Consider the following 9091-nt stretch of genomic DNA (forward strand, 5'->3'; position numbering starts at 1 on the left):
GAAAAATAGTAGGCTACGCTGTAAACATTGCCTTTACACTATTAATCTCGCACATACAGAATAACGATAGCACTGAATCTACTGTACTATAACATTAGCATGCATTCGTTTGGGAACCTGATAGCTGATGCTAGCAATGAAATAGTAGCCTACCAAAATAATGAAAACGTAAAACTAGGCTATTCACTTTACATAGAGGTCATACCCAACATGTTTACTGGCTATATAACTAAATGCAATGTGTAATTGTTTTCTAAAGTAACCTTATAACTGGAAGGAACACCGGACGAAGTCGTAGTACTGGAAGCAATGTTAACTTTGGCATGAAACGGCCACCGTAGGAGTTAAAATGCGCTCGGAATGGGAGGGGCTAGAAAGTAATATTCAGTTGGTTGTCATATAGAATTTCACCGCTAGATGGGAGAAGTTCTTACACAAGGTAGCTTTAATAAGGAAAATTCTATTTATTTTTCTTCTCATAGGACTCACTCATGGGAATGATATTACTCCAGACAGGACTGAAGTGTCTGATGTGGAGGGATCCGATTTAACCCTTTCATGCAGCTACTCCTATTTAGGTTCACCCAACATGTTTTGGTATCGACAGCATCCAAAATCAGCTCCTCAGCATCTTATGACCTTTGCCTTTGCCGGGCAGAATCAGACATCAGATGTGGACCCTCGTTTGTTTGGGAGAATGACTAAAACAAACTCTATCTGGATCTCTCCTCTGCTGAACTTTCAGATTATGCGCTCTACTTTTGTGCCCTGAGGCCCACAGTGAAGACTAACTAGCTAACTGTCACACAAAAACCTAACAGGAAGTTCTGTCTCTATTGTACTCATAATACTAACGCTCCTTCCAAAAACACTACATAAGTCACAGAGTAATACCAAGTGATACATATTAAATTATGAAAATTTCCAGACTTTTTCCAGGTTGAGAGAGGATCATACAGCCACTGGTTTAAGTTTCGGTTCCCATCTACTAAATGGATCAAAATAAGTTCCAAAAATACAACTTATAGATAAACAAATGGAAAACCCAGTTATTTTCAACCAAATCTGCTTTAAGGTTGTATAATGTTTAATTTTACCAATCACTCCAGGGATAGAAGTGTCCTCACATTTCAACCTTGGTGGGGTGAAATCAGTTCATATCACATCACATGGTAAATAATAACTAGAATTGCGGTTCCGAGGAACTGCAAGAGTGGGTTTGATCAGTGGCACGGAACTCGGCCTCATCCAAGGATTCCAACGGTACCTCATTTATGAAAATCGGGCACACGGATCAAAAGTTGTCTGCATTAACGCAACATCCAATAAGCTAAAACGCATAAATAACATGGTTGCTATGCTGGTTGCTATGGTGGTCGCTAGGTTGACATTACAGGGGTGGTTTCTAGGTTGTTGCTAGGGTAATTAGTTAGTTGCTAGTAAGCCATCTTAAGCTGACTGCATAAAGTGATTATTTTAAGAGATACATTTTCAAACCAGAACTGTGTATAGGTCATGGTTAAAAACGTATCAGAATCTCAGAAATAATCACGTAATGCAGCCAGTTTAAGATTTTTTAAGAAGTCAGATTTTTTAAAGGCAATCAAATTTCTGCTGACTCTCTTCTGGCTGCGGTTAAAGGCCAGCGCCTCCTGAGAGGCCTGAAGGGTCAGTTCTGAGGTTGTTGGCTGCTGGAACCGAAAAAAGGACTGCATTTTCTTAAAAGACAATGTGACTGAAGTGCGGGCAAAGTTTGCACAGAAGTGTACGATTTTTCCCACCCTCATCGACCTCGTCATAAAACTTGTTTAAATGATCACACGACGCCTCCTTGCTGCTTTGTTGTCTACATCAGCATTTCTCAAACTTCTTTGACCTGAGGCCCAGTCAAGGCATACTTTGGGGTCATAGGGCCCACCTACATGAACCCACCCCCTCCTCCCAACCCCTATCAAATTGTAATGATATCACAATTATTATTTTTATACTATATTGCCTACATGCACTTCAAAACAGTCAATGTTTAAAGTGCTAAGATTGTTTACAAAAGTTTGTGAAAGCATGCACATCAGAGTACTGCTTTACTAATGTAAAATATAATTAGGCCTACACTAGTTTCATTGTTTTTGCATTGTTGCATGATTGATATGCTATTTAATTACATTTCATTTGAATGCCTGAATGTAAGAATTCAGGAAACACAATACCAGCTTTTAACATTTCTGTTGTTAGTTTATGTAAATCACATAACACATGAACTGTTTACATACTACTGATAGCCCATTACTGTACACAATAATACTGTGCCCATTCATTAACATATATTAAACATCAGGCGTCTTGTTTACACATTTAAACCATATTTGCACTTCGAATTTCGCTTCCAAACTGTAATAACTACATCTACAAAGTCTAAAGAAGATAACCATGTAGTCTGTTCATAGATAAGATCAATTTTGACAGAACTACAGACTTCGTGAAAGTAGCCTAGTAGTCCTACATAAAAGGCTCCATATTCACTTCATTGCAAAATCGCGGTTGGTCTGTTTACACACTAAAACCATATTTACACTTTGAAATTCGCTTCCAAATTGTAGTAACTACATCTACGAAGTCTAAGGAAGATAATCATGTAGTATGTTCACAGATAAGATACATTTTGACAGAACTACAGACTTCGTGAAAGTAGCCTGGAAGCCCTACATAAAAGGCTCCATTAACTTCATTGCAAAATCGCGGTTGGTCTGTTTACACACTAAAACCATATTTACACTTCGAAATTCGCTTCCAAATTGTAGTAACTACATCTACGAAGTCTAAGGAAGATAATAATGTAGTATGTTCACAGATAAGATACATTTTGACAGAACTACAGACTTCGTGAAAGTAGCCTAGAAGCCCTACATAAAAGGCTCCATTAACATCATTGCAAAATCGCGGTTGGTCTGTTTACACACTAAAACCATATTTACACTTCGAAATTCGCTTCCAAATTGTAGTAACTACATCTACGAAGTCTAAGGAAGATAACCTTGTAGTCTGTTCAACGATAAGATACATTTTGACAGAACTACAGACCTCGTAAAAGTAGTACCTAAAATTAGTGTGATAAATGGCCATCACGTAGCCTAAAGCATATAGCACTAGCATATGACAACAGCAAATAGCTAACGTTTACGTTAGCCTAACTTACTTATCGTTGACGTTGACCCAACACGTTTATAAGTTAGACCATAGACTGATAAGGACGTCCATCAAAATTCCGTGTGTATCCTGTGTATCTTTCGTGCCGCTATCCTGTTGCCTTTTCCCTGTTGTTCCGGTGTTGTGTGCCTTCTGGTTTCTCCACCTACTGGTTTCCTTGCGCGTGCATGCGCTGCAGCAGTTGTCAGACATTTACAAACAAGTTGTTTTTAGGCGGTTTGAAGTCGCTTTTCATATACGCCATGAGCGCTCGACTACATTACAGCCACTCGGACAAAAGACGTAAAAAAATATATGTTTTGAAAACTAGCATTAAACTGGATTCGATACCGCAAAAGCAATACATGCACGACTCTCTCCAGCCTGATTCCCTACTCCTTGAGCCAACTAATACCTGGCTGTTACGCGATACAATTAACTATTGTAGGCTACCATCAATTAATAACGTAGGCAACACCCAGGTAACATGTTGTCCAGGCTATCTGAAACAAGTGGTTGCCCTTCATCTAAAACAACTGGTTACCTTAGGCTGCTACGGCCGTCAGTGCACTGTATGCTACTCTTTGTGGTTGATCAAATAAAAATAAAATATGTATTTGGTGATGACGTTATTGTAGGTCTAGTAGTAGTAGTAGTAGTCTAGTAGACCTAAATTCTTAGAAATTAAATGGTACGACAGAAGAAACGATCTACATTTTAGTGCACCAGACCGCGATGTCTTCAAGGGTTGAATGAAGGGAGTTTGCAAAAATTAGCGTATTTTTCAAGTCAATAAACATTCTTACGAATGTCTTTGTCAGGGAACTTTTGACTTTTCAAAACCATAGGCCTGATAGTCGCTCAGACAAGGAGTTATAAGATAAAGGCAATACCATTTGTGTCACCTAATGCAAGACAAAATGTTGCTTGTGTGGTTAATTAATAGGTGATTGATGACGGTTTTCAGCGAATTGGAGTGGCTCAAAGAGATAATGCGCTGATTAGGTCGGTCTGGTTCATAGGTGTGCGTATTTATTGCAGGTTCGAATCCATTTTAATGCTATAAAGGGCAAAATTATAGCCTTTATTTTACATGTATTTTGTACGAGTGATTGTAGTGTAATGATCATGGGATAGATATGAAATGCGACTTCAAATCCGCCGAAAACAACTTGTTTGCGAATGTTTGACAACTCCTGCAGCTGTGGTGAGCAACGCGAGCACGCGCAAGGAAACCAGTAGGTGGGAAAAACCAGAAGGCACACAACACCGGCAACAAGGTTTTTACGCGATATTTGCCACATCCCAGAGAGTTGTTGTTTGGTGGGTCAGGTGACGAGCCGTCGAATCACAGCACAGCACCCAGAATGCATTGCAACACACCGTCTTAAAGGGACTCATCGTTAGGTCAGCTTTAAATAGCATACAGAACCTATAGTAATATAACATTGTCTGTAAGCTCCACAGATCGTGGCAGGACAATTGAATTGAGTGTAGACTTCTTGCCGGGCAATAATGAGTAACTTAACTTGAATAGTAATGCGTGGATGTGCATAGTGTCTGTATGAATGCGTGTTTCTCAATGTAATAATCTATACAACTGTACACATGACTGTGTTTGAATGGAGCTAGCTGGGCATAGAACTGGGCTGAATGGATTGGGAAAATACTTTTTTTATTTATTTTTTTAATGACCTATATGAACATGGTTTGGCTTTAAAAAAAAGAGGAGACAGCATGACCTTGAACTGGGCTGAATGGATTTGGAAAATATATATATTTTTTTTTTAATGACCTGTATCAACATGGTTTGGCTTTAAAAAAAAGATGAGACAGCGCGACCTTTACACTTAGTGCTGGCAAGGCATTGAACTGGGCTTCATTCAAGGATTCCAACGGTACCTCATTCATGAAAATCGGACATACTGGTCAAAAGTTACATGCACACACCTTCATATACACAGACAGCCCAGCCCAGCCCATTATAGCTCTGCCAGGTGGCTTAGAACTCTTCCAGGTGCAAGCTTAAGCAATTAGAGCTGTGATGTCACAATCGAAATTTGAATTCTGAACATTCCGCCATTCATTTCAATGGGCCCAAAAAACGCAGAAAAACGGGAATACCGCGAAAACGACAAGGGCCAGCGACACGAAATCAACAAGCAAGTTACACCGGTTCGGGCCTGAATTTTTGGAGTTCGAACCGCGTCGATAGCTCAAACGGTCTAGGAGCAGTAGTTCGGCCAAAAAGTGGGTGAACAGGAATAATAAATAACTAGAATTGCGGTTCCGAGGAACTGCAAGAGTGGGTTTGATCTGGGGCACGGAACTCGGCCTCATCCAAGGATTCCAACGGTACCTCATTTATGAAAATCGGGCACACGGATCAAAAGTTATCTGCATCAACGCAACATCCAATAAGCTAAAACGCATAAATAACGTGGTTGCTATGCTGGTTGCTAGGGCAATCATGCTGGTTGCTCAGGTGGTCGCTAGGTTAGAAGGCCAGTGCCTCCTGAGAGGCCTGAAGGGTCAGTTCTGAGGTTGTTGACTGCTGAAACCGAAAAATGGACTGCATTTTCTTAAAAGACAATGTGACTGAAGTGCGGGCAAAGTTTGCACAGAAATGTACGATTTTTCCCACCCTCATCGACCTTGTCATAAAACTTGTTTAAATGATCACACGACGCCTCCTTGCTGCTTTGTCGTCTACATCAGCCTTTCTCAAACTTCTTTGACCTGAGGCCCAGTCAAGGCATACTTTGGGGTCATAGGGCCCACCTACATGAACCTACCCCCTCCTCCCACCCCCCATCAAATTGTAATATCATCACAATTATTATTTTTTTTATACTATATTGCTATACATGCACTTCAAAACAGTCAATGTTTAAAGTGCTAAGATTGTTCACAAAAGTTTGTGAAAGCATGCACATCAGAGTACTGCTTTACTAATGTAAAATATAATTAGGCCTACACTAGTTTCATTGTTTTTGCATTGTTGCATGATTGATATGCTATTTAATTACATTTCATTTGAATGCCTGAATGTAAGAATTCAGGAAACACAATACCAGCTTTTAACATTTATGTTGTTTACAAGTTTATGTAAATCACATAACACATGAACTGTTTACATACTACTGATAGCCCATTACTGTACACAATAGATTAGTATCTTCAAATAGTCAAGGTTGTTGACTGCTGAAACCGAAAAATGGACTGCATTTTCTTAAAAGACAATGTGACTGAAGTGCGGGCAAAGTTTGCACAGAAATGTACGATTTTTCCCACCCTCATCGACCTTGTCATAAAACTTGTTTAAATGATCACACGACGCCTCCTTGCTGCTTTGTCGTCTACATCAGCCTTTCTCAAACTTCTTTGACCTGAGGCCCAGTCAAGGCATACTTTGGGGTCATAGGGCCCACCTACATGAACCCACCCCCTCCTCCCACCCCCCATCAAATTGTAATATCATCACAATTATTATTATTTTTATACTATATTGCTATACATGCACTTCAAAACAGTCAATGTTTAAAGTGCTAAGATTGTTCACAAAAGTTTGTGAAAGCATGCACATCAGAGTACTGCTTTACAAATGTAAAATATAATTAGGCCTACACTAGTTTCATTGTTTTTGCATTGTTGCATGATTGATATGCTATTTAATTACATTTCATTTGAATGCCTGAATGTAAGAATTCAGGAAACACAATACCAGCTTTTAACATTTATGTTGTTTACTAGTTTATGTAAATCACATAACACATGAACTGTTTACATACTACTGATAGCCCATTACTGTACACAATAATACTGTGCCCATTCATTAACATTAAACATCAGGCGTCTTGTTTACACATTTAAACCATATTTGCACTTCGAAATTCGCTTCCAAATTGTAGTAACTACATCTACTAAGTCTAAGGAAGATATCTATGAACATACTACATGGTTAAGATACATTTTGACAGAACTACAGACTTCGTGAAAGTAGCCTAGTAGCCCTACATAAAAGGCTCAATTAACTTCATTGCAAAATCGCGGTTGGTCTGTTTACACACTAAAACCATATTTACACTTCGAAATTCGCTTCCAAATTGTAGTAACTACATCTACGAAGTCTAAGGAAGATATCTATGAACATACTACATGGTTAAGATACATTTTGACAGAACTACAGACTTCGTGAAAGTAGCCTAGTAGCCCTACATAAAAGGCTCCATTAACTTCATTGCAAAATCGCGGTTGGTCTGTTTACACACTAAAACCATATTTACACTTCGAAATTCGCTTCCAAATTGTAGTAACTACATCTACGAAGTCTAAGGAAGATATCTATGAACATACTACATGGTTAAGATACATTTTGACAGAACTACAGACTTCGTGAAAGTAGCCTAGTAGCCCTACATAAAAGGCTCCATTAACTTCATTGCAAAATCGCGGTTGGTCTGTTTACACACTAAAACCATATTTACACTTCGAAATTCGCTTCCAAATTGTAGTAACTACATCTACGAAGTCTAAGGAAGATAAAACTGTAGTCTGTTCAACGATAAGATACATTTTGACAGAACTACAGACCTCGTAAAAGTAGTACCTAAAATCAGTGTGATAAATGGCCATCACGTAGCCTAAAGCATATAGCACTAGCATATGACAACAGCAAATAGCTAACGTTTACGTTAGCCTAACTTACTTATCGTTGACGTTGACCCGACACGTTTATAAGTTAGACCATAGACTGATAAGGACGTCCATCAAAATTCCGTGTGTATCCTGTGTATCTTTCGTGCTGCTATCCTGTTGCCTTTTCCCTGTTGTTCCGGCAACAAGGTTTTTACGCGATATTTGCCACATCCCAGAGAGTTGTTGTTTGGTGGGTCAGGTGACGAGCCGTCGAATCACAGCACAGCACCCAGAATGCATTGCAACACACCGTCTAGAAGGGACTCAGCGTTAGGTCGGCTTTAAATAGCATACAGAACCTTTAGTAATATAACGTTGTCTGTAAGCTCCACAGATCGTGGCAAGACAATTGAATTGATTGAGGACTTCTTGCTGGGCAACGATGAGTAACTTGATTAGTAAAGCTGCGTGGATATGCATGATATCTGTATGAAAGTGTGTTTCTCAATGTAATAATATATACAACTGTACACATGACGAAGTTCAAATGGAGCTAGCTGGGTATTGGACTGGGCTGAATGGATTGGTGAAATACTTTATTTATTTTTTTTATGACCTATATGAACATGGTTTGGCTTTAAAAAAAAGAGGAGACAGCGCTTCGCGCTGTCTCCTCTTTTTTTACATGACCTTTACACTTAGTGCTGGCAAGGCATTGAACTGGGCTTCATTCAAGGATTCCAACGGTACCTCATTCATGAAAATCGGACATACTGGTCAAAAGTTACATGCACACACCTTCATATACACAGACAGCCCAGCCCAGCCCATCAGAGCTCTGCCAGGTGGCTTAGAACTCTTCCAGGTGCAAGCTTAAGCAATTAGAGCTGTGATGTCACAATCGAAATTTGAATTCTGAACATTCCGCCATGCATTTCAATGGGCCCAAAAAACGCAGAAAAACGGGAATACCGCGAAAACGACAAGGGCCAGTGACACGAAATCAACAAGCAAGTTACACCGGTTCGGGCCTGAATTTTTGGAGTTCGAACCGCGTCGATAGCTCAAACGGTCTAGGAGCAGTAGTTCGGCCAAAAAGTGGGTGAATAGGAAGATATAATAATAATAAGAAAACTCAAGAAGAACAATAGTGGGCTTGCTCCGCAAGCCCACAGCATGGCAAAGCCATGCTGTGGGCTTGCTGGATCAAACCCACTAACTAGAATTGCGGTTCCGAGGAACTGCAAGCCCACTATTGTTCTTCTTAAGT

This window comes from Alosa pseudoharengus, unplaced genomic scaffold (genome assembly GCF_046254945.1).
Source record: "Alosa pseudoharengus isolate Yale_2024_CS ecotype anadromous, Long Island Sound unplaced genomic scaffold, YU_APseudo_1.1 YU_APseudo_1.1_scf_2, whole genome shotgun sequence".
Lineage (NCBI taxonomy): Eukaryota > Metazoa > Chordata > Actinopteri > Clupeiformes > Clupeidae > Alosa > Alosa pseudoharengus.